Source organism: Mastacembelus armatus, chromosome 3 (genome assembly GCF_900324485.2).
Source record: "Mastacembelus armatus chromosome 3, fMasArm1.2, whole genome shotgun sequence".
Classification (NCBI taxonomy): Eukaryota; Metazoa; Chordata; class Actinopteri; order Synbranchiformes; family Mastacembelidae; genus Mastacembelus; species Mastacembelus armatus.
In genome coordinates, this window is record NC_046635.1 from 9,555,364 (window position 1) to 9,576,079 (window position 20,716).

General features: G+C 39.6%; 1 protein-coding gene across 8 annotated transcripts in view; it reads left to right on the forward strand.

Moving 5' to 3' along the window:
- The first annotated feature begins 4,063 nt into the window (after positions 1-4,063).
- The window catches only part of sox6 (SRY-box transcription factor 6), a 133,126-nt gene continuing 116,473 nt past the window's right edge, over positions 4,064-20,716 (forward strand). For 5 of the 8 annotated variants that reach the window (XM_026320083.1, XM_026320091.1, XM_026320087.1 and 2 more), the window contains exon 1: positions 5,721-6,041. The gene's annotated coding sequence lies outside the window, so the exon portion shown is untranslated. Of the gene's footprint in view, positions 4,113-5,720; positions 6,042-8,377; positions 8,486-20,716 lie in introns of those variants that run through there. The other 3 variants (XM_026320084.1, XM_026320090.1, XM_026320085.1) reach the window with 3 other exon arrangements.

Consider the following 20,716-nt stretch of genomic DNA (forward strand, 5'->3'; position numbering starts at 1 on the left):
TAAATACTTACTGGCTTCAGAAATGCTTTTTCAGATAAGACTGAGACACATGCTTTCTGACAGAAATGTTTGTTATAGAGCAGGTTTTGTACAAGTAAATAAAAAGTAATGTGTAAGTTTTCACTGTTGCTTTTTTGCCAGGTCTTTGGTTGAAAGGAAGCGTCTACTGAGACCATGCTGAGGAGTCTGTCTTTGTTCTCAGGTCTGTATTGTTCAGTGCACAGAGCATTTGTAACATATTCACAGTTTTCCCTTGACAGGAGTAGAGAAAGTAGAAACCCTACACTGATTCCCAAAGATACCTATTTCCATCACATAAATATTATTGTTACTTGCTGTGAATATCTGAGGATTAGAGTACAGCGGGAAGAGCCAGCGCTCTCCTTTGCACACTGTGGGGATCCCGATTGTAGTCCAATTGTACAAATACAAAACCAAGGAAGCCGATGCAATAGGTGCTTTGATTTCAAAATAGTATTTTATGCTGTTTTATCATTTTTCAAGCTCCGCATATGGTACATTTTTTATTATGTAAGAAATGGAATGGTGATTTGTTGAATAATTGAAGCGTTAGGAATCACTGAGTATTCTTCCCAATGTGTGTGCATGCTGTAAAAAGAATAGCTGGAAAGCAGAAAATTACACTCGTCTTGCACCAAACTGACCCAATTATTTTCAGGAATTAAAACAATACATTTTTTTAAAATATTCATTATGTTTAGGTTTAGTATTAAGATGTCATTTGGGAGATGATACAAATGTAAAATTACTAGATATTAAATAACACATCTACTGCCTTATTATATTAAACAGTCACAGAACAAAATTCCTCCAACATAAATGATTAAGTCTGTGTTGAGAAGGTGCTGTGTTACATTAAACAATGAATTAATCTCATGTTCCTTAAACGGAAGGCTTTTATAATACCTACAGTGAATTTGGCTTTTTGTACATAAAAGCAATTGCTTTGTAAATGAACCAAATGCCCCTGGGCCTTGTCTTTAATCTAGCAGCTCTATGCACACATACACACTGAGCTAAGTACAATTTACTGCATTCAGTAAGTCAAGTGAAAAGGCAATGGATGCATCTTCAGATCTACAGCACAATGTAATGGTGATACATCAGTCTTTTAAATGCATCAGCAAAAAATGAATACATGTTTTAATAAATGCAAGGAGATTCATGTATATATCAGATAAGGCATCAATCTGAAAACCTGTGCTTTGCTGCAGCACTTAGAAACACAAACACAGCTTCTGCAGAAAGGAAATTGACACTCTTAGTTGTTTGTAACTTGTTTTCTTTTACATGAAAAGTTTTCACCTACTCAGACGCCCTGATCTCAAACAACAGAGTGCAGATTATATTCAGAAATATGTTCCATATAGGCTAGTGCCTTATAGTGTATTCAGGAGAAACAGAGAGCAGATATTTGTTGGCACAAGCTGTGTAATAGTGTTTCTGATAACTATATAATTAGAATTGGCATGTTACACGCCTTATTTCAACATGACTAATCAGGGGTTCTCTGTTAACATGAAAGGAAATATTAGATCCTGACTAAACTTTGATGAAATCCAGAGTTACAAGTACAAGATTTGGGTCAACTAATGAGAACAGAGTGTCCCACTTTGCAAGTCCGACTGGGAGAGAGACGATTTGCATGTATGCAAATAGTTTTTGAGTTAATTGCATAACCTGGCATTCAGTAATGATTCAGTTGTGGTGGTTCTGGGGATGTTTTGGTCTTTACACCTGGATCATGTCAAGAGCTGTGACTGTTGGCAGAATTATTTCACTTATGTATAGTGCTTCTTAATGAAAAGCTTCTTGCAGTATGCTACATACTTACATATTTTATATACCAAATACAGGAGACTCTTATTTATATTCAATAACAACACATTTAAAAGAAAGTTTTGCTGCACCAATCCTTATTTTTTTGAGTCATTTATTGCACACACGGCCATGGGGGAAAATATTGAATAGAGCTGCCAAAATAGCATCTGATCTAAGGTGTCCTTGTGCATTTAAGATACAGCAAAATTTGCAGTTGTCCATAAAATGATGTTTGCAAGCATTACAAAAGGAAAGGTGTGGCAGCTCATTTGCATATGTCTAAATTTAGGATGATTAGCTACACACGCTTGATTGTGAGTACATAAATATAAACAAAAATATCCTTTAGGTTTAAGAGTAACTATGTATTAAATTATTTAAATCATATCATAATTCACAATGTTATATTTTCTATATACTTTATATACTAGAAAGTATAGCTACTTTATATACGTGCCATGGAAAGTATGCTTTAGAAGCTTTTTTATGAGAGATTTGTGTTAGAAATTACTTATTGTTTACATGGATAGTAGGTTTACAACTGTTTATACATTTATTTAACATGAAGACGTGGCGTTGTTTTATATATATATATATATATATATATACTTTGCTTCATACAAGGAGATATAGTTTTTATTACAGACTTCAATAAACACATATAAACACATATATGTGAGCAGTTGCACCATTGTGTGTTATAAACACATATATTTACTTATTTCTATGCTATTTATAAACATTAAATAAAATGTTATATGTAAAAAACCTACCACACCCTAGCACAAGTTATCCTTAACTGGCTTACTGTCGTGGCTAAAGGTTAAAGCAGAACTTTTCTAATGGAGATAATTGTGAATCCTCCATGAGAATATAATCACTGTAGGCCTAAGAATGGCTCAGCTCCACACCTTTGAAACGTGCTGTGGCTGCAGTGTAATCAAAGCAGCCCGCCTCATTCTTACTCACTGACTGAATGGTGCTCTCTAATTAACCATGCAGAACAGGAGAAGAACACATGTTAATTTAATGTAACAAAAATGTTGATTTTCATGGACTCTCCTTTTCAAATATTTATGGAGTAGACTTGAATTTCAAGATGCATCAAAGACTCACAGGGTATGCAAATGAGTCTGCCTTACCCCCCAACAAGTTGGACTGTCTTGTGCTCTTCATGCAGGCTTGGTGCGTCTGAGCTATAAAGAGGAAGCCATCACAGTCACCTCTATAAAAATAGCAGCCTATATTTGTGTTTTGAGAACTATCCGGGGCCTGCTCAGCTTCAGCCATAAGTAATCGTCCTTTAATGTAGATCAAATTGTCATTTTGAAAAAAGAAACAATGCCATTCGAAAAGTGGAGAACAAGGAAATGACTGCACTGCAAACACGCAGTCTCAGCTGGTACACGCATTTCTACAATATGTAAAGCAAGGTCACGTGGAAAGAAGCAAAGGGCCGTGGGGTCAAATCCTCCTACTGTTTCTCTGTTACAGCCATCTATTTGATTTAAGAGGAAATCTGCACTGTCCGCAGTGACCAAAAGGTGGCGCATGAGACACGTCAAACATACCTTTTCAGTCCGGGTGGAGAAAGAAAAGCCCGCTGCTGCTTAAGAGGCTGCATTCACAGCACATATCACATATGAGTCATTATGCATGGATCTGAAAAATGCAGTGTTATAATGTTATAAGATTATTTATAATTTCACAGTCTAACGGTGTTTCATGTGAAGGGTTAATAAAGGGGGCGACGGTTGTTAATATTCTTGTACTTCTGAAGTTTGAAGTGTCCTGCAGAACTACAGGAAAAGTTTCCATCGTAAAGGTACGTCTTTCTTTTCTTTCTTTCCTTCTCTTCATTTTCTTTTATGCAAATGTCAGCATGAAACTGACAAACACAGCAGCAAAATTGCTGCCCCGTGCACGACGAGTGCAAAGAAGGGAAACTTAATTGATGCGTAAAAGCAGACGCGCGGCTGAACGTCGTGATGTTCCTTGATGGAGATGAAGTGCGTTTCCCTTCACCTTCGACAAAAAAAAAAAGTGAGGCGCACAGGAGTCTGAGCTGATCAGATGTTGTGGATGAGTTGTGTAGCCTCTCTCTCTCTCTCTCTCTCTCTCCCCCCCTCTCTCCCTCTCTCTCTCTCTCTTTCCCTCTCTCCCTCTATCTCCCTGTCACCCTCTGTCTTTCATTGCTTCTCCTCCCTCTTTTAGCTCTATGTGACTCTGCAGTTAACAATCAGAATTTCGTCCTGCTGTCTCCTCTCTTTGTAAGTAACTTTATTATTTCCTATGTGTTGGTTTTAGTTGGCTATTATGACGCTTAAGCCATGTTGAATAGCGGGCGAGTGTTCTAATGTAAATCGGGCTTTATGTCCTTTTTGGCTCTTCACAAAATGCTGCTGTTGATCATTATTCTGCAACTTTTCCGTTAGTCGTCTCGCCGTGGGTTTTGATTTTTTAGTAGTAGTAATAGTAGTACTTTTTTTTGTTTAAGTGTTTGACATGTGTGGGCCTTCTACCAAGCTCAGTTGATAATTTAAAACATATGCTCATTCTATGCAGATAAGTGTTTCATAGTAAAAGTTACTGTTCTGGCAAGTGAAGGCGACCTGTGGGTTGGCCGGGTCAGCAGCTGGAACTGTGCTTTAATTTCAGGTGTCAAAGGGCTTTTCCCAGATCTCTTTTAAAACACTATACAGGATTTATTTGAATGAATGACATCGGTCAACCATAATATTGACTGAGTATGCATTAACATGGAGATGATGTAAGATATTGATTATTTTAGTTAGAGCTTCCGTGTTAAATCCCCACAAGAAATATTACACGAAAAAATAAAATGTGTCACTCTACGAGAGTTAAAAGTTGAAATACACTGATGAAAAATGACATTTTCTCTCGTACCTTTGCCAACTTATTTTTAATAATCAGCCTACTTAATCATTTTAACTTCTGAATTATTTCAATTTGTAACTATTATTTAAAATTTGTGTGAGGTATCTCAAAATTGGGTCTTTTATTTTTGACATGTTCTTTAAATGTAATGACTTAATTATCTAATGATAAGTAGATGGCGTTAAAATAATAAAACTGTAATAATACAACGCGCAGCATGGCGAGAAGAATGCATATGTTGAACGCAGGATTTATAATATAATCTGCCAAAAATAATAATTGAAACATTTAGGAAATGTGTAGGAGCATAATTTGACGTCCAGTGTAAATTTCTGAAGAGAAGCTGGAGACCCGGTGGTGGTGCACTAGTCCAAATTTCTTGTTTTCTCTATGATTATCTAAAAAGTTATACGACGGGGGGAAAAGGACAGTCTACTGTGGGTGTACTTTAGGTGCTGATTTAATTTATGGGAATAAATGCTGCTGTATTACACAGGTCTGAGATAATTCCTGAGCTCTTTAGTCTCTTTGGAATCGATCATTTAGAAACATTTTTATTGAAGTTGGAGAAATCAGCGCGTTATTAACATAAACTACAATTCTAACACTTTGACTAGAGGAAAAGTGGCACCTGAAGAGGTGAAAAAGTCCTCCTTAACTTTGCAGTAGCTGCGTAGCCTGTAAGTGATGCTCATTTAGGTAAGCTAGTAAGCTTATTAAACTGACTAAACTGCGGACAACCATCCTCCTGTCTCCACTTTTATTTCACCACAAAGTCTCTCCCTTTCTCCCCCCCCGCCCTCCCCCCTCTCTCTCTCCCTCTCCCTCTCTCTCTCTCTCTCTCTCCTTCGCATCTCTTGTCTGGGAGGAGGAGGGGGGAGTCCTGCCTCTTTGCTTCCTCAGATCAATGCCCTGGCCACTCACTTTCTGATGTTGCACGACGGGAAATGCTTTGAATACTTGCGACATGGCTGCGCGCATTGATTGCCAAGATTGACAGCAGCTCTACCCATCGTCTTCTCTTGTCTGAGTGAGAGAGAGAGAGAGAGAGAGAAAGAGAGAGAGAGAGGGAGAGAGATAAAGAACAGATAGGCGGACAACAAAAGGTACTTGTAGTTTTGGACAGCTGAACTTCACAGAGACTACACGGGATCCCCTCATATGGCCCCGTGTGAGTAGACTTAAGTTTCCACTCAACGGATAGCTCAGAGATCGTTTTCTACAAAGTATAGCCGAGTCTAGTCGCCTTTACGCACGGGAAAGGACGCACACTTATCTTCCCCACGCTTCGAATCATCCAGGTAAACAACACGTTTGCTGTACTTTTCAGCGTGTTCTATGTTGTCCTGATATTTTCACCTTGTGTTTTGTTGCTGATTCCTGAAAGTCGGACGCGCTGTCAGTGAAATGTCCCGGCACTGTGCGCGGGTCTCGCTTTCAAACAATGTTTAGAAAGTAACTTGTGCGTTAGGCTCACGCGGTTTCGCGTGTTGTGTAACGACTGTCAAACTTTTATTATTGCAATTATCTGACGCGTCGGTTTCACCCACCGCAAGCGAAGTATACGCTGGAGACGAGAGCTGACTGGAGGCGCTCGGGTTCACGCCAGAGTCGGTAAATCCGCGCTTCGTTCACCCTTTAACTAAACTCTGAAAACGACCCGAACTATCGGTACACGGTTCGAAATCACATTTTTTTTCTTTGTTTATTTCAGCGGCGTGCAAGCGGACACGGGGCTGTAGTCAGCAGCGTTAAGACCAGCCCTGACTGTTGTCAGCGGTCACATTTTCACTAATCGTCAAAAAAATTAAAAACCAACGCTTATTCTTACTGAGCTGCTCAGTGTTTAAAGGCTGACAGCCCTTTGGCGTCTGTGTTTACATGTCCCGTAACTTTCCTCTGCTGGTGGCACTTTCGCTTCTGTCCACAAAGCGGTACCATTCATTGACAATGACGTGCGCCCTTGGTAGGTTTCCTGTGTGTGCATGTGAGATGCACAGAGGAAGTTTATCTGAAGCTTTCTCTCATGTCTCATTATACGGTTTTCACTGTACATTCCAAGGAGGATGCCCCCCAAACTGCCCCTGTCTTCTACACAAATCTATCTTTTCTTTTTTTTACTTTTCTTTTTTTTTTTTGTCAGAAACCGGGAGTTTCGGGCCCCCCGAGCAGCCTGGGAATTTGCTCTTACTTAACTTTCTCGGGAGGTCAGGGGAATTGACCTCTAAAGAATGCATAAGCCATAAATTAAATTCAACAATCGCAAGGCTTGTCCATGTAGAGGAGATGTACTTGAACAGACAGTTTTCCATTTAAGCCGAAAGCCCTGAAGCTGAACACATACGCACACACACGCACGCACGCACGCACACAAACACACACACGCACACACACACCCACACACACACAAGTCCTCTTGTACAAAAGTGCAAATGTGCTAAATGAGGATTATTTTCATGCCTCCTTTAATCCCCAAAATTAACCAGCAGGCTTTAAAAAACAAGAATTAGAGTGTAGTTATTTTAAAGCTCAGCTCGTTTTATTATACTGTATTATAAACTGATTTAATGAATTACTTTATCAGATTTCTCATAAGCTGAAAGAAGAAGTCAAATGTCTTTGCTTTTGGCAGCGTGTGGAGCGTCCCGTCATTTCAAGCTGTTTTCCCTGACACCCCCACCCAAAAAAAAAAACAAAAAAAACCCAGCAGCCTAAAACTGCAGCGGGGTCTTCTGGTAACATTGAAAGAGACTCAGCTCTGACTACAGTGTAAACACTTTTAACTCAATTGTCCCTGTGTTTCCTGTATTTATTAAACAGCGGTCACGTGTTTTTTTGTTGTTTTTTTTTTTGACCACACGGAAACACACCTGTGTCTAATTAATGAAAACAGTCTAATTATGTCTCTCGCGTTTTTTTTTTGTTTTTGTTTTAATTCTCAGTCCAGCTCTCAGGGCGGTTTTCTACTCTAGCGAAGGGGAAAAACAATCGTCTCCTGTTCGTGGGGTCGGAGAAAAGTTTTTGATTTAGTTTGGAACAGTTGCTCCTTCTGTACCCGCGGACGCAGGTTTCCTCATAAGGTAGGCTCAGGCGCTTCTGGAGCCCAAAAGGTCTAAATGGCACATTTATAATTAGACTGGCCATTCAGCACATTGTCCCGACTGCTATACAGGGACACTCGGCTCTGTCCCTCTCACGGTGTGTCTCTCACGGCTTGTGCGGCTCAGCGTGGCGCTCCCCAAAAGAGCGGCGGAGGAGAGGGTGCGCAGCGGCCGTGTGATGCCAAGGACCCGGACTTGGCTCCCCTTTAACGCCCCTCTCCTCTTTTCACACAGGGAGCTCAGTCAATCACCTTCCCCCCTTCGCACACCGCTGTTGTTGAATGTCCATTTTTTTTTCTATTTGAAGAAACTTGAGTGTTGTTATTATAATTCTGTTCTCCACAAATAATTTCCACTGCTGCAGCAATATCGCTTTTGTTTCACAGTAATTACAGCCGATGACTAAAAAAAAAACTAAAAACTAAATGCTGGCAAATAGCGGAGCAGCAGGGCAATAATATCATCTTTATCGTATTTCATGCTGACTGGCCTTGCACGTTTTCTGTATTTTCAAGGACTAATCTGCCGGTGGATCTCGGCGTGACTTGAGCTTTTTTTTTTTTGTTTTTTGCAAGACAGAGAAAGGCTGCGTTTCACACCTGGACGCAGCGTTAACATTTAGACTCGCAGACGCTGATGTGCCAGTAAGTTTCAGAGATTTTAGAGACTTTTTCTTTTTGGCGTGAAGGGAGAAGCCACCTGGCTCACTTGTCTAAACACATCCTGCACTCTGTCCAAGTCCAATGTCTGTCGTGTTGCAAGAGCAAGTTTGCTGCTGAGAATCATTGTTTATTATCATTATTATACGCTGCAATTACAGCTACTTTACTGCTTGTTTTACTGAGTGGAAGAGAAACATTGTAAATGAGCCCGTCTCAAAATGTGTTTAGACCAAGTGCCATGAACTGAATTTACTTGTAATCTCACTTTTAACTGTCCTTATCATCTCCAGGTAAGACTTGTCTAAACTAAACTCTTGTGCCAGCAATTAGTGGGATCAAAGAAAAAAACAGGAGAGAGAAGGGGAGAGAGAAGGAGGGAGGAAAGGAAAAGGAGGGAGGGAGGGAGGGATGTAAAGGCTGAAGGAGGGTGCTGAAAGAAATGTGCTTTATATGTGATATTGCTGGAATTTTTTCCTGTGTTACTCCGTCCATATGCACATTGATTATGGATTATGCTTTTGGTTGATTTATCAACACAGAAGGTGAATCTGGTCATTTTGAGTTAACAGCAAATGTATTTTATTCTGAATTTGACTCAGTTCAAACGAAAGAAAACCAAAGCATAGCTATCAGTGCTGATCTATATTAGTCATTGGAAAGTGCTGTATTACTTGGTGCTTTAAAAAAACAGCTATTTATCGTTAAGCCACATAGTGATGCAAATGAAAGTGCTGGTTTGTGTAGGTTTCATTTTACGGCCTTGCTTTTCTGCTAACAGTTTTACCCGGAGTGTATTCCCCTGCCAAACAGAATTCTTTAATGATATTACAACCATTTCCAGCTCATCACAAGCTGATTTTACAGTTGGAGGAGCAAAAAATATTTGTACGTTGACGTAATATTGCAAAAAGGGATATAAAATATTAGTGATGTGCTGTAATTTGCAGATATATTAATGTTACAAACAATATTAAGAATATGTGTAATAGTATATGTAGATTATTTAATTAAAAAACACACTGCAAACGTCTCTTCGGCCCTTGATATCATTGGAACTGTAGGTGTAAAAGTGCATTATTTTTGCATGTGTGGCTCTGTGTGTGTGTGTGTGTGTGTGTGTGTGTGTACATGAGTGATAGTGTCTGTCCTGGGTATTTGCTGGAATGTCTTCACTCTTGACACTGATAAACACTACTCTTGATTTTGATTTGAAACGTCAAAATCCAAAAAGACACTCTGTCTCTCCTGAGCAGATGTCATTTAGACCGCATAAGTGCGACCTTAACACCTCACGCTATCTAGTCCATATATACTGTGTTTTGCAGAAAGACAGCTATTTTGTTCAAAGTGACAGGACACTGCTAGAACATGGGCAGGGAGAGCGAAGCTCTAGAAGAAGGGGGCGGCTGAGGGGTGCTGGTCTCCCTCTCTCTTTGTGGTAGTGGAAGTGGTGCCGGAGACTCGATGATAAACAAGATGAGAAGAGGTAAACAACAGCAGGCCTGGTAAAGGTAGAGAAGGGGGGCAGCAGAAGGGTGGAGGACTGCAGGAGATAATAAATGTGGCAGCACATGTTGTGACATCTGTCTTTCTAAGTGTTATCTAATTTGCTGTAGAATACTTCAATAATGATCAAAACCGATGGGAATATGTCATAGCAGCTTTCTTTTCTTGTAATTTGTTCCCTTCAACAAGAAGTTCATGACAAGTTAGTAACATGTGACTTCTGTCTTAATTGTCTTTCACAGGACACAAAGGTTCGGTGTTACATCATGTATAAGAAATACATGCATATAGTGACAGAAAACTCACCTTCCTCTCTATACTAAAGTAGCTTTTGGTAGAGTAGATAGGGTTTTTGATGTGCTCCCTGGCTTAAAGTAAGTAAATACAGTGCACATGCCTTTCATTTAGATGAAAAGGATTTGTGCTCATACAGGAGGAAATTGGCTCTTTTTTTCTGTTCACATCATTGACAGTTCTCATAGAGGGGTAATACTGATGAAATCAGTGGTCAGTTGAGTCATCAAATGCAAACAGTGGGGCATCACCTCCACAAAGTCACCGTCTTAAATGAAAAGCTGTGAAAGTATGGAGTGTAAACACCAATGTAATGCACCAGCTGTTGTTAAAAAGGCTTTGTGAATTTCATCGGTTAATTTGCCAAAATCTGACTGAGAGAGATTATCTTTAAGCTTATGTTTTTCTGTGAACCCAGGTTCGTCAAATGCCAAAGATTAAACTTGAGTACACATCATTCTTTACAAATAGCACCTACATGAAAGTGCACCAACACTTACTGAACATCGACAAAAGGCAGGGGCAGTTTTTTCAGCTCCATTAGACCTCCGTGTCCCTCTGGCTGCTGTAAGTGAACAGTATTGCTGACATTAAAGGATTACAGATGAAAAAAAAATTAAATATGTGTATCTTCACAGGAACTGTATAATTGCACAAGTAACCTAAGTGGCCCATTTTGATCTGTATCATTCACTCTCCCACTGAATATGTTTTTCTCAAAATAATTGGACATTTTCTTTTAGTCCATAGCATAGTTGTGCATAATTAACTTTGACTTCAAAATGCAATAGCCTAGGCAATGGTAAGTAGCCGCTGTTGATTTTTTTTTTTTTTTTTTTTTTTTTAAATCACACATTAATATGTAGAATTAATTGAAAGGGCCATGGTGGTCACATGTTTCTGACACAGGTCTGGGACTGTAATCAGGTGGAGGAATTAAGCGGCTTCATTGTTTTTTATGAATCAGATGAAGATTTGTACAGTGTGAAGTCGGTTGGCTTTATTTCCATATCAAAGAGATACACAGTGCAGTCGGGCAGTAATTAAAATGTGCTGGATTTTGGAATCCCTGCACAGACACACACACAGACACATATTATCTCACACACTAGCATAGGGACTCACTCAGCATAGACAAACATATTATGCGCTCGGCATATGAACCAAAGCTGAGAATTGTCAGGTTGTGTGAAAAGACTGCAGGTGGTTGAAACTGAATTTAAAACAAATACTTGTGTTTCTCCATTTTCCTTCTGATGACACCTGGATATAAAAGCTAAAATATGCTGTTTCCTTTCTTGTTAGCTACAGTTTGTGATTCATATATTATTATTATTTTTCACATTAACTCAACAGCTTTCAATCATGCTAACCTTTAATTAGTCACACAAAAATTGTCCTTAGTGGTCAGTCTAACAACTTTTCACCCACCCACAAACACACACACACACACACACACACACACATCAGTCTATATTGAACCTTGCTGCAGAATGATGGGATTATTAAAAAAGATGAAGCTGTAGCATTTGCCCTGAGTGATTTATGTCCTAATAGAATTGCAGAAGCTCTGAAGTCTCGAGATTGTGTCCTGTGAGTGAACAAGGGAAAAGAGATTAGTGTAATGTTGGCTCTTGCCCTGCTCACACACAAAAGCATCCCAACAAGCCTTTTCCTTGTAACCCCCCCCCCCCCCATTGTGTTTGGATCAGGCCTTCCCATGGGCAAGGAAGTGGTAAAGGACTCTATGAAAATATCACTTGGTTTGAAGGTTTTCATGTAAATATAATGAAGTAGGTCTTCAAAACCTCACCCTTTAATAAGGGTAAATCAGTGCAATCATGGCATGGTGCACACAATGAATTTGAATTTCTTAGCTCTTATGAATAACCCTATTGCAGAAAAAAATTCTTAATTATTTCAACATGTAGGTTTGGGCATGCCATATAACTGATTCAGGTTTTCAAAGTTCATGCCCTCCATAGGCTTCACTACACTGTCTGTAAAAGCTGAACAATTAGACATTATCCAGCTGGTGGAGGTTGACAGCCAGCTTGGTATCTGCCAGCTTGATCTGACATGAGATGCAAAATATGCTCGATAGTTATGACTAAGCCAGCGAATCTGGCTTCTTTACACTGTGGCCCGGCCTACAGGGTGAGGGAGCCGTATTGTTGGCACACAACTGTTTTCAGATCAGATTGGCAGCTTTCTGTTTCTGTGTGCATATTTGTGTGTGTGTGTGTGTGTGTGTGCGCGTGCGTGCGTGTGTGTGTGCGTGCGTGCGTGCGTGTGTGCCTACGCGTTCATATGTAATGTGTATGTGGGAATGTGTGCATATTCTTAAAAAAATGTGTGATTTGAGCACATGATACCATGAGCACATGTTTCCTTCTTGAGCATGCACTGAAGTGACATGACCATGATGAGCAATGTGTCACTTCAATCCATAATGCAGAAAGATGGTCCAAATATTTAGATTTTCCAGTCTGATTGAAAGGTGTGAAACAAGTATAAATACACAACCAAAGACGTGACTTCATCAGGAAAACCTTCACCATGGAAATACGTAAATGCAAAAAACGACCCGAGTCACTATCTTATTCCAACAATATTTGCACTTGTTTTAAATGTGGATTCAAATCTTAGTTTAGCGTTAACTTGTTGAATTCACTACATTTATGATGACAAGCCTCACAACATGCTAGATCGTTGCTGCTGCTGAATTTAAAGCTCTCCAGATACTGTGTGGCAGCCCTTTTGGATGGAAACAAATGCTGATCAACCACTTGCATCATGGAGCAGCATACTGTGACATCCAAAACAGGCAAGGAGGTTACTGAAAAGAAAGGATATATTGGGCCCAAAATCAGATCCCAACCATTTTCCTGTGGAAAATGCTAATGCTCAATGCCAGAAATAAATCAAAGTGACAAAGAAGAAGGGTGGGGGAATCGATGGAAAGGGTCTTGTGGCTAAAGTTCTGATGAAGTTAACCATAGCATCTCTTCTTGCCCAGGTCTTTTGTTTCCTTCCTGAATAATTTCTTTTTACACTGACTTGGATATGTTACAAAACTTTGCCCTTAATGTGCATTATGAGAAAATGGCTTCAGCAGACATGACCACAAGCTTTTGCTTGGTCTCTGTCTTTCTCTCGCTCTCTTTGTAATCCTTTCTCTCCCTCAGTCTCTGAGTAAAGGGAGCGGGTATTTAGGCCTTGTTGGTGAAAAGACAGGCTAAGAGCAGATTTTCTGAGACTTTCTAAGACTAAAGACTCTGCACAAATAATGATGTTAGTATTCCTGTTGCCTCAGACCTCTCTGATGATGTGTAAGTAGATCAAACCCAGTCTCCTTTAGTCTAAGAAATTGATTTTTCTTCTGATCCACACATGGGGCTGGTGCAATCTCCACTTTTTTCAAGGTGGTCTAGAATGCTTATCATACCTATTGGGTGGTGGAATGGGAGTAGCAGCTGACTTTCCCATTTCATTTATTTCCGAATTGCAGATTCCTACCGTTACCAGCAATGGTGACGGGGTGACTTAGGAAAATCTTAATCCTTTGCTCTGTTTACTTGTACCATAACCATAGTACAGATCCAAAAACTGGGCAAAACCTTTCAACTTCAACCATCAAGAATAAAATCTAATTTTAATTAACAATCATCTGCTTGTTCTCTGACAGTCGGTCAAATAACACACACACTTTAGAAACTGTTGAAGGCAGTGGAAACATCTTGCCCAGTCTGTAATTGCACCTAAGAAATCTTCGACTGGCTCAGCTGCACGTTTATGAGCAAAGTGCAGCTATAGTGAGGAAAGCCCAGAAAGCCAGACTCAGAGCTCGAAGAATAAAGCCAAAGAAAGAACTGACTGCAATAATCACTTTCTTGAATGGGACTAAAAAAGAGAAATCTGCTGAAATGATAGAGAAAGCCTGTGGTTTGGCCCATGCAGTAAATTTCCCATGAGCCTCTTTGACAATCTGAGGGGATAGCCACTCTGGCACACGCCACCCGCCCACATACAATACACACACAAACACACACACAATGCTGGGTCTGCCAGGCAATACGGGTGTAGACAACTCTGGGAGAAGGATGGTCCCTGGAAGAATGACTGACAGGAGGTGGGCGAGGACTAGACTGAGGAGGACCAGAGGAGGATGGGAGGGGTTGCCCTGTCTGAGAAACAGTAACACTCTTTCTTTTTCCACTTAACAAGATGCCTGCAAAATCTACAACAACATTTCTGAAGAGAGTGAACTGACAATGTTCAACAAAGATTAAAGAGTCAAAATATTCAGATTTAGAAAAAAGATGCATATTTTGCTTTTGGTAGAATCTCTGTCTTTTGTATTCTGTTCATATGTAACAAATTTGCAACAGCAATTTACATTTGCTCTCAATGTTCTTACACCGCAGTGTAAAGTCACAGGGAGGGGGTCAGGGTGGGATGGCCAGCCACATGACTTCTATGCTGGAGTCTGGGGTTTGCATACCATCAAAGTAAACTTTTTTTAATATTAACCATGTTCACGATCTGTCTCCTAACCTTAACAAAGTGTTTTAGTTTCCTAACCTAAACCATAATGTACTTGCCATGACCACAGTGTTTCCCGAACTCTAACCAAGTGCTTTGAGTTGCCTAAACATAACCATAAAAATGTAATTGCACTTCAGTTGTGAGTGTATTTTCTAGTGAAAACAAATGAAAAACATTCACAGTAAACTCTTTGCAGCAATGGATAATTAAAGTTAAAGTTTCAATATGTTATAATTAAAAACAGAAAAGTCTCCCAAACACAGAATTAATAAATAAAAAGACGACAAAAAGTGATAAAAAAAAAATTGAACAACCTGTGATAAACCTTACATTAAATTGAATCCGTATTACCAATTGCACGCTATATGAATATAGGCTTTATAAGATACGTTTGGCTGTTACCGTCACAATCAGATGCTTACTTATACACAAGCACATGTAACCGCGTAATGCTTGTGCTTTTGTGTCAGCACGGGGAGAGGTTAGGGGTGGGGTTGAGGGTAAAGTGGGGAGGTACCATGTTCCTCCTCATCCTCAGCAAAGCTAAATTTATTGGTTACCATCTGCAGGGTGGAGGAGTTTGGGTTGTGGCCAGGCCAAAGAAAGCCTTCTAATTAAACAGTCATCATTATCAACTTGTGGTCAGTGATCATCATCCCCAACACTGGTTCTCCAAGATGAACATGGAATCATCGAGGCTTTTCTTGAAGCCCATGCTGGACTGAATTAGAATAGAAGAAACAGAAGAGAAAAGTGCTAGTGAAAATGTTTTTTCCCTTTCTTGGAAGAAGAGAGCAGCATGAGGCCCTGTGCCATATCCACTCAGGTTTAAACAATTACTCCACATCAGTGAAACCAGTAGAGCCTGAGTGCTGGCACAACTGTCATGCTTTTGACTGCTGTACTTCAGGCCATGGTTTCAGACATGGCCAAGTGTCGCATGTAAGCAGAGCTTTCGATAATTTCAATTAGTGTAAGAGGGTGTGCCTGCAGTATCTGTATCACTGCTGCTGGAGGAGCGTTCCTTTGAGGTTGACAGCCCCTTAATATAGTATTTCATGGTTTGATGTGTGAGTGACACAGAGGCGCTCCAAGAGGATGGCAAAATGGTTTATTAGGACCTAATTAGAGCCCTGTGATTAAAGGGGAAGTGACTGTGATTAGGAGACCTGCAGATGATGTGGAAACATGGATGAATATTCAGAGGAGAAAAGCACAGTATGTATTAGCCTGCATATGTGTGTGTGTGTGTGTGTGTGTGTGTGTTTGTGTGTGTGTGTCTGCCTTTGTAGAATATGCAAGCACTACAAAGTCCGGGTTGCCGCGGAGCAGTCGTGTTATGATATCATCTGTACAGTAGATCTCAGCAGAGGAGATTTACAGCTTAAGCTATTAGGCACAAAATGTACAAAAGAATATGCTGGTGCAACCCTACAGCTGATGATTTTTGTGAATGTATGCGCAATTGCCTTATGTAGGAAATCAGAAATTTTATGAGCAGGTTTTGCACCCCAAACATTATTAAAAAATGGAGATGGCCTCAGTTTGTTGCTTGTTTTTTTTAATGGTTTCAGGTGAGCACATAAGAGCAATGCTGTGGACTTTCACAGTCAGTTGAATATGAAACCATGAGGAATGTTCTGCTAATGCAGGTTTACTTCGGGAAGCTTAGGGCACTTGCAAAGAATCACGCATTCTTGTGAAGTTCAGAGTATGTGCCATTTAATCAGAGCGATAAATGGCCTTATTATTATTAGTCTCCATCAATGGAGAGATTAACATTGGATTTTCTTTCTTTTCGTCTCACAACTTCTAACTTTTTCAGATATGTGATAGCCACTGCCATTAGAAATCATCTATGGGAGTGTTCTGAGGGCAGGAGATTGTCAGCAAGGCCTTGCGATTTTACAATTTCACAACTGACTTCCTCCTTAAAATGACACTGGCTCACCTGCCTATTACTCCTTTTGATTTCTACAGTACAAGCTTCTGCGCTCTGAGAGGTATTCATAATAAGCTTAAACTCCACTGGCTTCATTGCTAAAGGGTGCTTATCTCTCGGCTATTCAAGAAAAAGAAGGCTAATATTTTTTCCAATTTCAACATTTTACTGTCAGACCACACTCTCCCCAGAACCATATTTAGGAGGCTGTTGTGTAGAGCAGGCAAGCACATATGGATACATGAACACACACCTGCATACGTGTACTGACGCAAGCACAAGTACATACACATGCACACATTTACACACACTTTGTCCATGACTGTTGGTATAAAAATATTATTTTTGCCATTTAAAAAATTGAAATGGGACAGCTGTGGAGATTTTTTTATTTAGCTGGAGGGAAGTCACATTTCAGCACATTTATTTATATGTTTTATTCACTGTACTTTCTACCTCACAGTTGTACAGGTTGTGGGAACCAGTCTCCTACATTTATTTAAAAGTGTTCTTGCCTAATTCAATTGAAATCTATGTCTGTTATATCCTGAGAAAATTCCTGAAAAGTGTGTTTTTATATTACTTTGATCATATTGAGCTTGCAGCATTTATTTCAAATTAGGACATGCAATCTCATAAATCTATATTTTCATTTTCTCCCAATGTTGAAAGCATACTCAGCGTCATAATGTATACTCACATGTAATGTAAGATATACTTGAAAACTAGTTTGTGGTGAGTGGTAGTGGCCTTTGAAGGCCCTCTCTGTTTTGCTTGGACCAAAGTCAGTTTTTCTTGTAGAAAAATTAGAAGCATGTGTTGGGCAAGCGAGAAAAATATGGTGATCGCGCATGATCACTATGTTTACCATGAACCATGGACAGTGAATTATAAGAGCCTTGTCTTCCTTCCACTGGATTCTCTTCTTCTTTATTCGCTCTGTAAACACACCCGAAGGTGGTTTGTGTAAAACAGTAAAACAGTAGCAAACAGAAGCCAGCTAAACAGTTGAACAGAAAAATCAAACCTTAATGACTACCAGAATTTAAATACGCATAATCGGTAGGTGCAAAATGTTTGTTTGAACTACACCTTCCTCCGGCAGTTAACAGTGTGCAGGTTTGTACTGTGCTCCCCAGTTCTCAGCCTGTAGTCTCGGCCTGCTGAGTTTCTCAGTTTTACTGTTTCTTATGCCATTTGGTAATGGGCTCCCAGGACATGATGGGAATATAATAACTGCTTGACGATGTTTGTCTTACCCCCCTCATTTGCCACTAAATGTAAAATGTGCCCAGAAACATGGCATACATGGTACAGGCTGTGATGTCAGTTGTTATTGCTGGATATGTGAAGCAGTAAATTTTGGATTATTTTCCACAATCTGCTGTGTAGAGTGCATTATGTCACAAAGGCCACATTGTAGGTAGTTGGGTGTAGAGCAGCGCCGACTCTGACTCTCTTTCCCTTGTTCTGTGCATTGCTCAGCCACCTTCTGTGCTCCCAGTCCAGACTGCAGTCTTACTTTATGCCCATTTCCTTTCCTTGTGCTGCAATCAATGGACAATGAGCCTATAGGATTCATTACATAATGGGAAAATTCATGTACTCAAAAGTGTGCATACTGGTGGCCAAGAATATTATCCAGAGTTAAGATTTTCCTTCATGCAATTTATTATGTACAAAATTTCTGTGGCTATCTTAGCAATATTATGTTACATCTAGATTTCTTTAATTATGGGTGTTCATACATTTGCACCAATCGCGTAAATTGGATGCCTACTCTGAGAAATGTGACTTTTTGAGATTAATCAAGTGATGACTGATATATTTTCATTCCTTTGCTGTGCAACTCGGTTTCCAACTGCACTGCTTTTGTTCAGTGCACTATGGAATGGAAGAGTGTCTGATAGAGAGCCTCCTGTTTTTCTGCTAATTAAATTTGCCACTAACATATGCTGGCAGGAACCTCTTACCTTGTTTGACTTATTTATTGCCTGACTGTAGAGGTAATTTGACCTTTCATTTCAAAGGTTCTTTTTTAATCCAGAAAAGGAGTGTTAAACTCAATTATAGCAGTGATCAGTGACTCAAACACTACATTTGTTTCCCTCTGAGGGGACAAGCCAGCCAGAGCTCTGCTCTCAGCTCCTTGTCCCTTCCTTGTCCTGGCCCTACCGCCCCTACGCGGGCTACAAGGGGGGAGAGGTAAATTAGGAAGAGAGAGAAATGGGGGTGGGGGGGTGATTGGGAGACATGAGTGAGATGAGAAAGGAAGAATGGAGAAATGGAGAGAGAGAGAAAGCAAGAGGGAGAGAGAAAAGTGCCCTACAGTTCCTGCCATGTCACTGGAGATTTGTGTCCTCCTTTTAAATCATTTCCCTCTTTAGAAGATTAAGAAGGCAGAAATATTCTCAAACTGATCATTTTCCCTCCCCCCAAATGGACTAATTTGCATTTGCAAACGTTGCTATTAATTGTGGGTTTAAAAAAAAAAAGACAAACGACCTTTGCAACTGTAAATAAAAATAAAAACAGAGGTTATAATGTTAATTGTTAAAATGGCTGTACAGAGGCCACTGGAGCCAAAACAAAGCATGTGGCCCCATCACTATCAGATTTATATCATGGTCACATAACTTACTTCTTTTTATTTTATTTATATAGTAAGATCCTTAAATCATATTCAAGATTTCAGTCATTTTTTCTCCAGTAAATGAAGCTGTCCTGTATGTCTGCCCCCTTTTTGTTAGTCATATATTTGGTTTAGTACCTCAGCAGAAAGAAATCTATCACATTTGAGACATATTTTCTAGCAGAATACAGAGAAACATGCTGTGCATATGGTATACTGTAGAGTACAGTATTATATGAATAGTATATACCATTATATGAATAGTATATACCACAATGGTATATGAATGTCCAACTGTTGTCCTTTTTTTCTGCAGTTATTTACGATTTTCTTTACTCGCTAGGTTTACCACATGAACTTAAAGTTGTCTGCCTGTATTGTGCTGACCTCATCACTAAATAATTATTAGTCAACTTAAGCCTGGCTTTGAGAAAAAAAAAAAAGTGCCTCAGTAATACAAGTCATTAGTGGAAAAGGCCACTATTAAATAGTACGTCTCTGCTTCTCCTCGAACAAGGAAAACACAGAATAATTTGTGGACACCAATGCCTTGTTGTAACCTGATCATTTATGGATCAGTTGTTTCTTTTCTGGTTTAATTCACCATGTGATTGATTTTCAGTGCAGTGCTGTTGGAAAATATCCACACTAAACCGTGCCTGAAATAGGGAATCATTTGAATACAGATGCTTACAGCTTAGGCCTTGTCACTGGAAACCACTTGGAGCCAGGAGACAATTGCAGGTTGATTATGTTGCTTGTGACAGAAGTTGCAAGTCCTTTGTACAAGGCAGCGATATTTGCATCTAAATGCTTATTGTAGACATCTAAACAGCATAAAGACTGATTGTAAATGCCAGCTGTTGGGCTGTACTCGGGAATAAAAAAAGAATTTCAATAACGAAAATTGGGATGGAAATGAGGAAATTATTTTCAAACAGTGGAGCTGAAATCAATAAGTAGGAAATGGCAGCGTTTGTTGTGCTGGTTGTATTTGTCATTTTTATTGAACATGTTTGTACAATCAAATATGAATCTATTTGGCAGTGTATGTTGTATTTTAACTGGTGGAAGTACAGAGTTTATTCTTCCTATTCTTTGGTTACCGGTGCAGGCTGTTTAATTTTCTGCTTGCAACAAGGTTGTACTACAAGTATGAAAAGAAAATGCTAATGAATCCAATTAGGAATATATTACGATTATACATTTGCCATATCCTGCTTACTTAATCATATTATGTTTACAGGTATTCAGGATAGTTGAAATATGCCGTTCCAACCTTTATAATGTT